The sequence below is a fragment of the Capra hircus genome, chromosome 12 (assembly GCF_001704415.2).
Source record: "Capra hircus breed San Clemente chromosome 12, ASM170441v1, whole genome shotgun sequence".
NCBI lineage: Eukaryota > Metazoa > Chordata > Mammalia > Artiodactyla > Bovidae > Capra > Capra hircus.
The window spans coordinates 53,552,226-53,563,628 of record NC_030819.1 but is presented as its reverse complement, the minus strand read 5'-3'; positions in this window follow the sequence as shown (position 1 = coordinate 53,563,628).

Below are 11,403 nucleotides of genomic sequence, written 5' to 3'. Positions count from 1 at the left end.
TGGCCACTCGGCTTTCCCCGCCGCCCGCGCCGCGCGCGGCTCCAACCGAGCCTCGCTCCCCCGGGGGGCGCGTGAACCCAGCGCCTTAGGCGCTGCCCAGAGCAGCCGCCACCAGCACCACGTGGGCCGTCCCGGCGGCAGCCGGGGCTCCAGACTACAGCACCCAGAATGCACCGGCCGCCGCGGTGGCCGCCCCGCCTTCGGCTCCGCCCCCCGCGAGGTGGGGAGGTGGGAGCGATGCACGATGGGATTCGTAGTCCAGAAAGAGGGGAGTCCTTTCGATGACCACTTGGGAAATTTTTTTTTAACAGCGTTGTCGCTAAAGTCAGATTTGGGCCAGAAACTTAAATAGAGAAATTTAGGCGTGAGGGAGTCTATTCTGTGTTAGAATCACATTTTGTGCCACTTCCGAACTCCAGAGTTTAAAGGGCACTATCGTTATCGAAAAACATAAATCTAATTATTGATCAACGGCTCACAGACTATCACTCGGGGAATCTTGTAGGTCACGGTCTAATAAGGGCTGCACAGGACAGCAACGTGCTAACACGCATTACAAATATCAGTAAAAGGGAGTCAGTTGGGAGTGGCCACGCTGCCTCTAGAGAGTGGCACTCTTGTGACAGAGGACTATCCTTTCAGAGGAGATGTTACTTTGAGTACGGCCTTTTGCACCACTGCTCCTAAGAATTGCCATTTTTAGCCATGATTACAGCAATGGGTCTAAATCCATAAAAACTGTTCATAATTTTAAGGGAGGAAAGGTGTCTGCTGGAAGAGTCTTGGTATCTTTATCGTTTTTTAAAAAAATATTTGGCTGCGCCAGGTCTTAGTTGTGGCACTCAGGATCTTTAGTTGCAACATATGGGGTCTAATTCCCTGACGAGGGATGGAACCTCCGACCCCTGCATTGGGAGTGTGGAGTCTTAGCCAATGGACCAACAAGGAAGTCCCAGTGCTGATATATTGATAATAATACCTCATTTTGTTTTATCCCCCTTATTTAGATGACTATTTTTCATTTTATATTAATTTTATGTTTATATTTATTTTACTTTTCCCAACTGCTACCATTTTCATGAAAGTTCCCCACGTTGTCTTTCCACTTTTAACATCCTACCAATTTTTTCACCTTTCCCATGGTATTCATCAAATCGTGTTCTTTTATTTCCTCTTCCTTGCTAGATTATTAATTCCTATAGGAAGTCATATTTGCATCTTCCCTGATGCCTAGTATCATGGCTTGATTTTGGTGTGCAGCAATGGCAGCCCACTCCAGTACTCTTGCCTGAAAAATCCCATGGATGGAGGAGCCTGGTGGGCTGCAGTCCATGAGGTCGCTAAGAGTCCGACACGACTGAGCAACTTCACTTTCGCTTTTCACTTTCATGCGTTGGAGAAGGAAATGGCAACCCACTCCAGTGTTCTTGCCTGGAGAATCCCAGGGACGGGGGAGCCTGGTGGGCTGCCGTCTATGGGGTCGCACAGAGTCGGACATGACTGAAGTGATTTTGCAGCAAACGTGTTGAGTTAATAAGTAAGGACGTTTGTGTCAAAAACATCTATGTTCATGGGATTCTGCAGCCCAGAATACTGGAGTGGGTAGCTTGTCCCTTCTTCAGCGTATCTTCCCGACCCAGGAATCAAACAGAGGTCTCTTGCATTGCAGGCAGATTCTTTACCAACTGAGCTATCAGGGAAACCAGAAACATGTGTTGAATTAATGAGTAAGGACATTTGTATCAACAATATCTATGTACAAATGATGACCATGATACCATTTTATGAAAAATTCTCAGAAGGGCTCTGAAACGAATTTCCCAGGAGAAAAGAGTGACTTCCCCATTGGTTTAAACAAAGTCGTTTTTCCTAGTACGTCAAATACTATTTAGCGTTTAAGTATACTGACTGGTCAGGGGGCCTGGGTTTGAATCTTGATGTACCATTTATTAGCAGTGTGTCCTTGGTCCCTGAATTCCTTTCTTTGCAAAATGGAGATATGAGAAACCGCAGTGACTTCCCTAGTGGTCCAGTGGTTAAGACTCGAGCTTTCACTGCAGGGGGCTCAGGTTCAATCCTTGAATGGGGCATTAAGATCTCACATGACTCACAGTGTGGCCAAAAAGTTAAAAAAAGACCTCAGCTTAGAGTAAGTGCTCCAGAAAGGTAAGCATTCATGAGTGGGATGTTAATGTTTCTATTCAGTGATGTAAATTGGAGGATTTCTAGCAGGACTGTTCCGTTGCATAAATAATTTAATTTTTTTCCAAAATACAAATTTAGAATAGACTCTTCCTGAAGCTTATACATTTTGTATTTCTCGAATGATGTGGGTTTTTTGTCCAAGTGTTTACTCATAGATCCTGAGAAACCAAACCACGATGCTAGAGAAAAGGTTGTGAAGAAGCTTGGGACTGGGCTTGCCCCCACCCTTCCCCTGTACCCACTTCCCACATCCCCTGCACATGATATTCCTGAATCCTGAAGGTCCCCAACTTCTTCAAATGACTTTTGACTACTGTTATGACTTCATCCACTTTATGGATGAAGATAAGACAGACATCCCTGTGAAGAAACTGAATTTTTAAAATAATTTTATTTATATATTTTACTTTGGCTGTGTGGGTTCTCCATTGCTGTGCCGTCTTTTCTCTGGTTGTGGTGAACAGGGGTTGCTCACTAGTTGCGGTACCCGGGCTTCTCATTGCAGTGGCTTCTCTTGTTGTGGAGCACGGGCTCTCAAGTTGGAGCTTCAGTAGTTTCTATGCACGGGCTTAGTTGCTCCTTCGATCCCCTGGGATCTTATCAGATCAGGGATCGAACCAACATTGGTAGGTGGATTCTTTACCACTGAGCCACCAGGGAAGCTCCTGAGTTTTGTTTTGTTTTGTTTTCATAAAAATAGTTTAGATTTAAGAGGTACAGCATGATGTTTTGATATACATGTACATGGTGAAATGACTCCTGTAGTCAAGCTAGCCATGTTTCTACTGTGAGTAATCCCAGGGTAGAAAAGAAAGGCCGCCTTGGACCAGGAAAGAGAAAGGCTTGCTTTTCTCTTTGCAGCTATGGTGTGAGTTAAAGGTCTGGACTCTAGGCTGGGGGCACACAGGGGTGTGAAGTGAGCTGGCCCCTTAGCAGAGCCTCAGGATAGGGAGCAAAGGAAGAGAGAGTCACTAGGGCCTCTGAGGGGAGCTTGGCTAATGTGTCAGGAGCAGTAATAGCTAATATCCAGCTTGAGGTTTTTCTTTTCTGTGTGGTAATTCCCTTCTATCATCCCTAAGACATAAGCCGGTCTTACCTCTGGAGCCTGTGTCCAAGCTTGGAGGAAACGAAGAGGCAGCAGCTGGGACCTAAATTACAGGAGTGAAGAAGTGACCCACAGAGCCAAAGCAGTGCGCTGGGAAGCCCTTAGGGCTCATGCTTGTATTCCAAAAACTTGAGGGAGGGATCAGAGAAATCAGCTTCAGATTTAACTGTTGTTTGACTGAATTGAACATATCAGGGACCTAAGGGCTCCCATTTCGGTTTGATTTCAGCCTCGGGTCATCCTGATGTCACGTCTCATGGCACCGTGATGACTTCCAGTGACACTAGAGCATCTGTGGCCCTTGTTGGTCCATGTTCCAGACAATACACAAACCACACTCGTGCTTCTTGTCTTAAAATGTGGTTCTTTATATTCTAAATTTAACATCTCCAGTCTAAACATGCCTCTCAAACACCAGCCCCACATTTCTACTGCCTCCTGTTCAGCCTCAGGGGATAATGTGCTGTCATCTCAAACTTAGAATTTCTGAAACTGAGCATACCATACGATGCCCTGAACCTCCCAATTCCCCAGCACGGCGGTGCCCATAGACAGACGTTCTGTTGTTTTCCTGCCAACCCTCTGAGCTCAGGCCTTCACTTGCTGTTCACTGTCCTTCGTGCTCATGCCAAGTATGCTTTTGTCTCATTCTCAAAGGCTGGATGCTTCCTCATACCATCTCTGACCTTTGCAGGCCTACCCATCCTCCAAGGTACAGCTCAAATGCCTAAGTCAGTCATGCAGCCTTTCCTGGTTCTGGCAACTGAATATGACCTTTCTCTCCCATGAACTCCTACCCCAGCCCAGGTACGATAGCACTTGTTTTGTAACTCACATAGAAACATCATGGCTCCCTCATATGCGTGCATGCTAAGTTGCATCAGTCATGTCCGATTCTTTGCGACCCCATGGACTGTAGCCCGCTAGGCTCCTCTGTCCATGCAATTCTCCAGGCAAGAATACTAGAGTGGGTTGTTCTGTTCTGTAAGATCTGGGGGATCTTACAGACCCAAGGATTGAACCTGGGTTTCCTGCATTGCAGGCAGACTCTTTACTGCTTGAACCACCAGGAAAACCCGGCTATCTTATATGGTAGTAATTTATTTTGCTGTTGTTGTTTAGTCCCTCAGTTGTGTCTGACCCGTGCAACCCCATGGATTGTATTGCCCACCAGACTCCTCTGTCCATTGAATTTCCCAGCCAAGAATACAGGAGTGGGTTGCCATTTTCTTCTCTGGGGATCTTCCTGACTCAGGGATTAAACTCGAGTCTCCTGCTTGACAGGCACATTCTTTACCACTGAGCCACCAGAAAAGCCCAGCCATTTATTTGATGTACTTAAAATAAAAAAATCTTTCCTTTAATGAACACCTTAATGACCAAGTCTCTAACTTATCTTAGGCCTCCACACAGTGCCCAGGACATAGTTTGCATAATTATAAAGAATTAGAATGTGCTGCATTGGCTTGGTTTCTATAAAGATTTAAATGAACCTTAATAATAATATAAAGGGGGGGCAAGTCATTTTAAAATGTTTGACATTTTTCCCAGCCTTTCCTCTGAGCATGTGCTTTTTGCAGCAAAAGGATTTGGCGCTTTATGATATATGAACAAGTCTTACTAAGTCTTCTCAGCATTGATCACTTGTCTCTGCAGCTTTTAATTCCATTTTCTCAGTCAGTATCTCAATTCCAGTTCTAAGTGATTTAAATGTAAAATATCTACTCTCCCATTCTACAGGTTGAGTGTTCGTTACCTTTATCATCAAAAAGCACAAATTAAGCATCTATATTTGAGTGTAATGTTAGACATGAGAAATAGCAGGTTCAATCTGTCTAGTCTTTTATAATTTTTCAAAGAAAATACTGATGCAAAAAGTTTCTCGACTCTATAAGCATCTCAAATTTAATTTAGACCCTAGAAACCACCAGAACAACAAGAAAAAAACTTTCAAAAATAACTTTCTTCCCTTAATCATGTGAGTGTCATTTGCTCTTACAGAGTCATTTCCTCCACATGACTGGACACATGACCACTAACAGTCCCTGAATTTGATGTAAGATGCCTGTCATTAGAGAAGAATCAGGTCTGCTTCTCAATTCCAGTTCTAAAAATCCCAGGAAAGACACTGGACCAGCTGGTTCAGGAGCCCGCTTTGGACCAGTGAAGTGTGGCCGTGGAGGCAGGCTTATATAAGAATACAGTGCTCCTTCATTCAGAGGGATGAGGAAGATGGGGGAAAAGAGCTCACAGGAGAAGGTGGCACGCTGTAAGTAAGTACCATGAAGAAATGGAATAGGGCAATAAGGTGGAAAGTGGGCCCAGGAGGAGATTGCTTAGATCAAGTCAATGGCCAGAGACTCTCTGAGGTGATGCTTAAGGGTAGACCTGAGTGACGAGGAGCAAAAGCTGCCAAGGGGAGGGAGGCAGAGTGGCCCAGATGGATGGATCTGAGGGACAGCAAGTGCAAAGACCTTGAGCCAGGAGCCAAGGAACAGAAAGAAGGCTGTGTGATAGTAGTGTCATGAGGGGAGAGGTTGTGTGAGATGAGGACAATGAGGTAGGCAGGGGCAAGCCTATACAAAACCTTTGGTAGTCTCTCAGTTGTGTCCGACTCAACTCTTTGTAACCCCATGAACTGTAGCTCACCAGGCTCCTCTGTCCATGGGATTCTCCAGGCAAAAATCCTGGAGTGGGTTGCCATTTCCTTCTCCAGGGGACCTTCCTGACCCAGGGATGGAACTTGGGTCTACCTGTATTGCAGGCAGATTCTTTACCAACTGAGCCACCAGGGAGGCCTTTTAGGCCATAGGTTTTATTTTGGAGCAACTGGAAGGCTGCAAGCAGGTTAGTGACCAGGTGTCTTTACTTTGAAAAGAACAACTTGGCTGCTGTGTTAAGAATGGATTGTAGAAGGCAAGACTGAGAGACAGATATATGGATAGATAGGCAGGCAAGTAGATAGATAGATAGATAGATAGATAGATAGATAGATAGATAGATAGATAGATAGATAGGGGACTTGCTGATCGTTGGAAGGGATGTAAAGAAAAAGGAATCAAGATGACTCCTGAAGATGTTGCCGCTTACTGGGATGGGGGAAGACTCTGAAAGAGACAAGTTTAGAAGAAAAATTAAGAACTCCATTTTGGACATGTCAAATAGGAGATGTTGCAGAAATATAAGTGAACATTCCTAGTGGGAAGGGGGATATGGGAGACTAATGCTAAAAAGAGATCATAGCTGGAGATAAAAGTTTGGAAATCATCAGCTGTACAAATTGACTCGATCACCTGCAAAGTGTTACACTGAGAACAGAGCAGATCCCTGAGCACCTCCAACATTCCACGGCTGGGTAGAGGAGGAGCCAGAAAGGGAGACTGAGAGGAGGCAGCCAGAGGGTTATTTGGGGGAATCAAGGGGAGTGATGTCACAAAAGACAAAGGAAGAACAAGTTTTGGAAAGAAGGGAATGGTCGATAGTGTTGGATGTTGCCAAGAAGTAAAGCAAGATGAGTATAATGTTTAATTTACACAGTGTTTCTCAACCTCTTTTAAAATTATCACCCCCCCTCCAAGGAATATTTTTAGACATTTTGCTTCCTAACTGTCCACCCTTATGAAATGTTAACACCACAGATACACTGTATATCTGTTTACCATGGCACTTTGAGGACCACAAGCCATTGTAATAGCTAAGAATTTTGGGGCCTCTTAAGAGCCAATTTTTTGGGGGGTCCCCACTACAAGCATGTGACTTATCTATATAGATTGTTTTGGATAATAAGTGCAGTTTTGGTGGTAAGATGGGGGCAAAGCCGGTCTACATTGAGTAGAAGAGTTAAGTTTGGAGTAAGGAAATGGAACAGAGTGTAGATGCTTTTATAGCAGAATGGTTAGGAGAACTGACTTTAGCCACGAAATCCGGCTTTCATATCCAGACCTAAAACAGGGCACCTTGTTTTTCACTTCCTTGTGCCTCTGTTTTCTCAGCTGGAAAATTGGAATTATAGTAGTAACTACCTCCTGAAGCAGCTGTCATGGTTAAGGCACTCAGTAATATATGTATTTAGAATGGTGCCTAGTTATGGTAAGTGTTTGTGTATGTTAGCTATTATTAGTCTCGTTCAGGAGGTTAGGTGTGAAAGGGAGATGAATAGAGCCTACTGCATCAGGGTTAAAACTGGGAGTGAACGTAAGATTGAAGGAAGCTTTGTTAGTTGCAAGAGGCTGGAGGTATTTCCTTAATTCAATGGAACCGGTTATAAGGGATTAATGAGAATGATGAATAATTGTGGACCCCTAAACTAGCGAAAGAGACTGGACCAGAGAGGGGAGACTTGTGCTTGAACATTTCCTCTGTGGTTAAAAGGTAGGAGGAGAAAAGGACACAAACTATTGTCACAGATCTCCTGCTGCCCTACAGTCAACCCCAAAACACAGTGGTGTGAAACAGAAATTGTTTCTCACCTTTCTGGGGGTTGGCTGGGCTCAGCAGTCCAGTCTTACACTTTCCTACATCATCTGGGAGAGCTCTTAAATGGCAGAGGTTAAAGTGTTAAGGTCTCTCGAGGCTGGGGCTCTGGAACTTACATGGCATCACTTCTACCACATTCTGTTGGTGAAAGCAAGACTCAAGATCAGCCCAGTTTCAAAGACTGGGCAAGGAGGCCTCACCTCTTGTGAGTAGGAAGTGCAAAAATCATCCATGCCTTTCTGTTGCTCAGTCGTGTCTGACTCTTTGCAACCCCATGAATCGCAGCACGCCAGGCCTCCCTGTCCATCACCAACTCCTGGAGTCCACCCAAACTCGTGTCCATCAAGTCAGTGATGCCATCCAGCCGTCCCACCCTCTGTCATTCCCTTCTCCTCCTGCCCACAATCCCTCCCAGCATCAGGGTCTTTTCCAATGAGTCAAACCTTCACATGGGGTGGCCAAAGTATTGGAGTCTCAGCTTCAGCATCAGTCCTTCCAATGAACATCTAGGACTGATCTCCTTCAGGATGGACTGGTTGGATCTCCTTGCAGTCCAAAGGACTCTCAAGAGTCTTCTCCAACCAGACATGGATATATATGACTCTGTAGATTTGGTGAAAGCAGTTCTGTTTCAGATGGCCTTGGTTTTCTCTATATGGTAAAAGTTTGCCTGCTGTGAATGAGCAGACAGGTGTGGAAGGAGAGAAAGCAATGATTTCATACCTGAAAAGACTGCAGGTTGAAAACAACCTTTGGGCAGAATCAGAGAGATAGCTGGCAGACTGTCCTAGGACTTCCAGCCAATGTCAACGGCCCATCTGCAGGTGCAGCCATGCAGCGTATCAGTATCCGTCTGCCCTGCTGTGAGGTTTTTGACACCAGCACTCAACAGCCCAGGTGGAGACCAGACAAAGACAGATGTTGGATTCACTGGATTAGGGCCCTGCCAGCTGGGTAGGATGAAAAGATGAGGGGTGGCAAGTGAGGATTATTGGCAGCAGTGAGTGAAAAGGACAGATCATGACATTTAAGCTGGGTCAGGAGGGAAATGAAGACAGGATTTCCCCTGTTTATAACACTAGCTTGATGTTTTTAATGTAATGTTTTGCAAAATAATTTTTAAAATGCCTACACTCATCCCTTGCTTCATTAATGTCTATATATGGTGCCAAGACCCTTCCATCAAATACCTACTAAGTAAAAGAGACAGCTGAAAAAATACATATAACAGGTTAAAAAATTACTTTTCTTAGCTAAGAGATTCCCAATATAGTGACCAGTAAGAATGTCCCAAACTGAAAATTTCTCCCATTTGTTGATGATGAATTCTGCTCTCGTGTTCTGTAACTATTAAAGACAATTTACCTCTTTAAATTGATATTCAGGAATATAGTATTGTCCTTTTATCCCTCTGCTGGACACCTTTTTTCTTGAATAAGCATATGACTTTAATTTTCATTTCAAAGTATATTTTGTTACACCACAGTGTAGCAAGTAATCTATAGGAACACCGTTTAGTTTCATGTCAGTTTTTCAAGGTTTAACATCTTACTCTGACTTTTCATTCCAATATGTTTCACCCACCACATAGCTGGACTATGCTATCAGAAAAGCCCAGTCATTTCTGGCTGGTTCCTGTCTAATCATGAGTCTCCTGTGAGCCACAAAGCTCTCTTTCTATCGAACACAAACATGATTAGGTCACCTTTGCAACCACCTGATACTTGATATGTAAGGTTATTTGTTTCCATGCAGCTCCATGCTCAGAAACTCTGGGGCTTTTTCACCCTTCATAACCCTTCCCCTTACTAGCCCAAGGTCAGGTAAGTTCCATCAGATGATTGTCCTTCTTGCTCTGAAACCCTACATTCTTTTTTAAAATGCTGTTTTATTTACATCATTACTCTGCTCAGAAATCTTCAAGGATCCTGTGTGACCTTTCACCGCCTACAGCCTAGCTCCTTTATCTAATATTCCAGCCTTTATTTACTTTAGCCTGACATGATGAAAACACCTCAAGGCAGCTTTCAGTGGATACGTTAGAATTAGATGCATTAGCTCCACATAGCTACATTTCCCACAGTCTGAGTTCTTCCAAGTCTCCACTATGGTTCCTAACCAGTTTCTCCTATGCTGCTTTCTATCCAGTTAAACAGTGGTTTTCGACCTTGGGTGTCCATTGAAAATACCTGGTGAATCACTCTAGCAATTTTGGTGTAATTGATCTGGGCTGCAACTGAGCACTGGGATTTTTAAAGCTCCCTGGTGATCCTAATGGGCATTCAAGGCTGAGAATTGCTACGTAGGACACGTTTATTGATTCTCTCTAAAACAATCACCATTCCCCTCTTTCCCTCATCCACACTCCCCTTCCTTCTTTACTTCTCTAAATCCTGTCACCTCTTTGAGATTCAACTCAGGTATTACTGGGATCTTAACTCATCATCCAAAGCCAATACCTTCCCAAAGTAATGCCCTTTTATTGTTGTTGTTTAGTTGCTAATTCATGTCTGACTCTTTGTGACCCCATGAACTGGATTTTAAATTTCAATTAAGGTTGTCATTGTAAGAAGCCAAAATCATTTAAACATTTTCAGTACATAAAACATACAGAAGATCCTTTTAATGATACGGTTTTAATTTTTTTATACCTTTTTATTCCTAATTGTAAAAAGTCTTGGAGTTAAGAGACAGACACAACCTAGATGCCCATCGACAGATGAATGGATAAAGAAAGAGGTTGTGGTACATATACACAATGGAATATTACTCATCCATTAAAAGGAACACATTTGAGTCAGTTCTGATGAGGTGGATGAACCTAGAACCTATTATACAGAGTGAAGTGAGCCAGAAACAGAAAGATAAATATCGTATTCTAACGCACATATACGGAATCTAGAAAAATGGTTCTGAAGAATTTATTTACAGGGCAGCAATGGAGAAACAGACATAGACATGGACATGGGGAGAGGAGAGGAGAAGGTAAGATGTATGGAAAGATGTATGGAAAGATGTATGGTAAGATGTATGGAAAGAGTATGGTAAGATGTATGGAAAGATGTATGGTAAGATGTATGGAAAGAGTACCGTGGAAACTTACATTACCATATGTAAAATAGCCAATGGGAATTTGCTGTATGATTCCAGAAACTCAAACAGGGGCTCTGTATCAACTTAGAGGGGTGGGATGGGGAGGGAAATGGGAGGGAGATTCAAAAGGGAGGGGATATATGTATACCTATGGCTGATTCATGTTGACATTTGACAGAAAACAACAAAATTCTGTAAAGCAATTATCCTTCAATAAAAAAATAAATTAAAAAAAAAGACACACAAAAAAAGGCCAGGTACTACTACAGTAAATGAGATTAATTAGGGTTAGAGTTTTGGCAGGTTATGAGACCTAGAAATACAGATATCCAGAGTGATCCATCTCTCTGTCCCAGTTATCGTAACTAGAACCCTTGTAGAGTCACTTTATCTTGGGCTACAAAACTGAAGCAAGATACTAGATTCAGGTTCGGTACATTACCTGACTATCTGTCCACAGAAATCTGTAGAAATTTCCACATGGTAAATTACATGGTTAGACTTTATATTTTTTTATTCCTTGG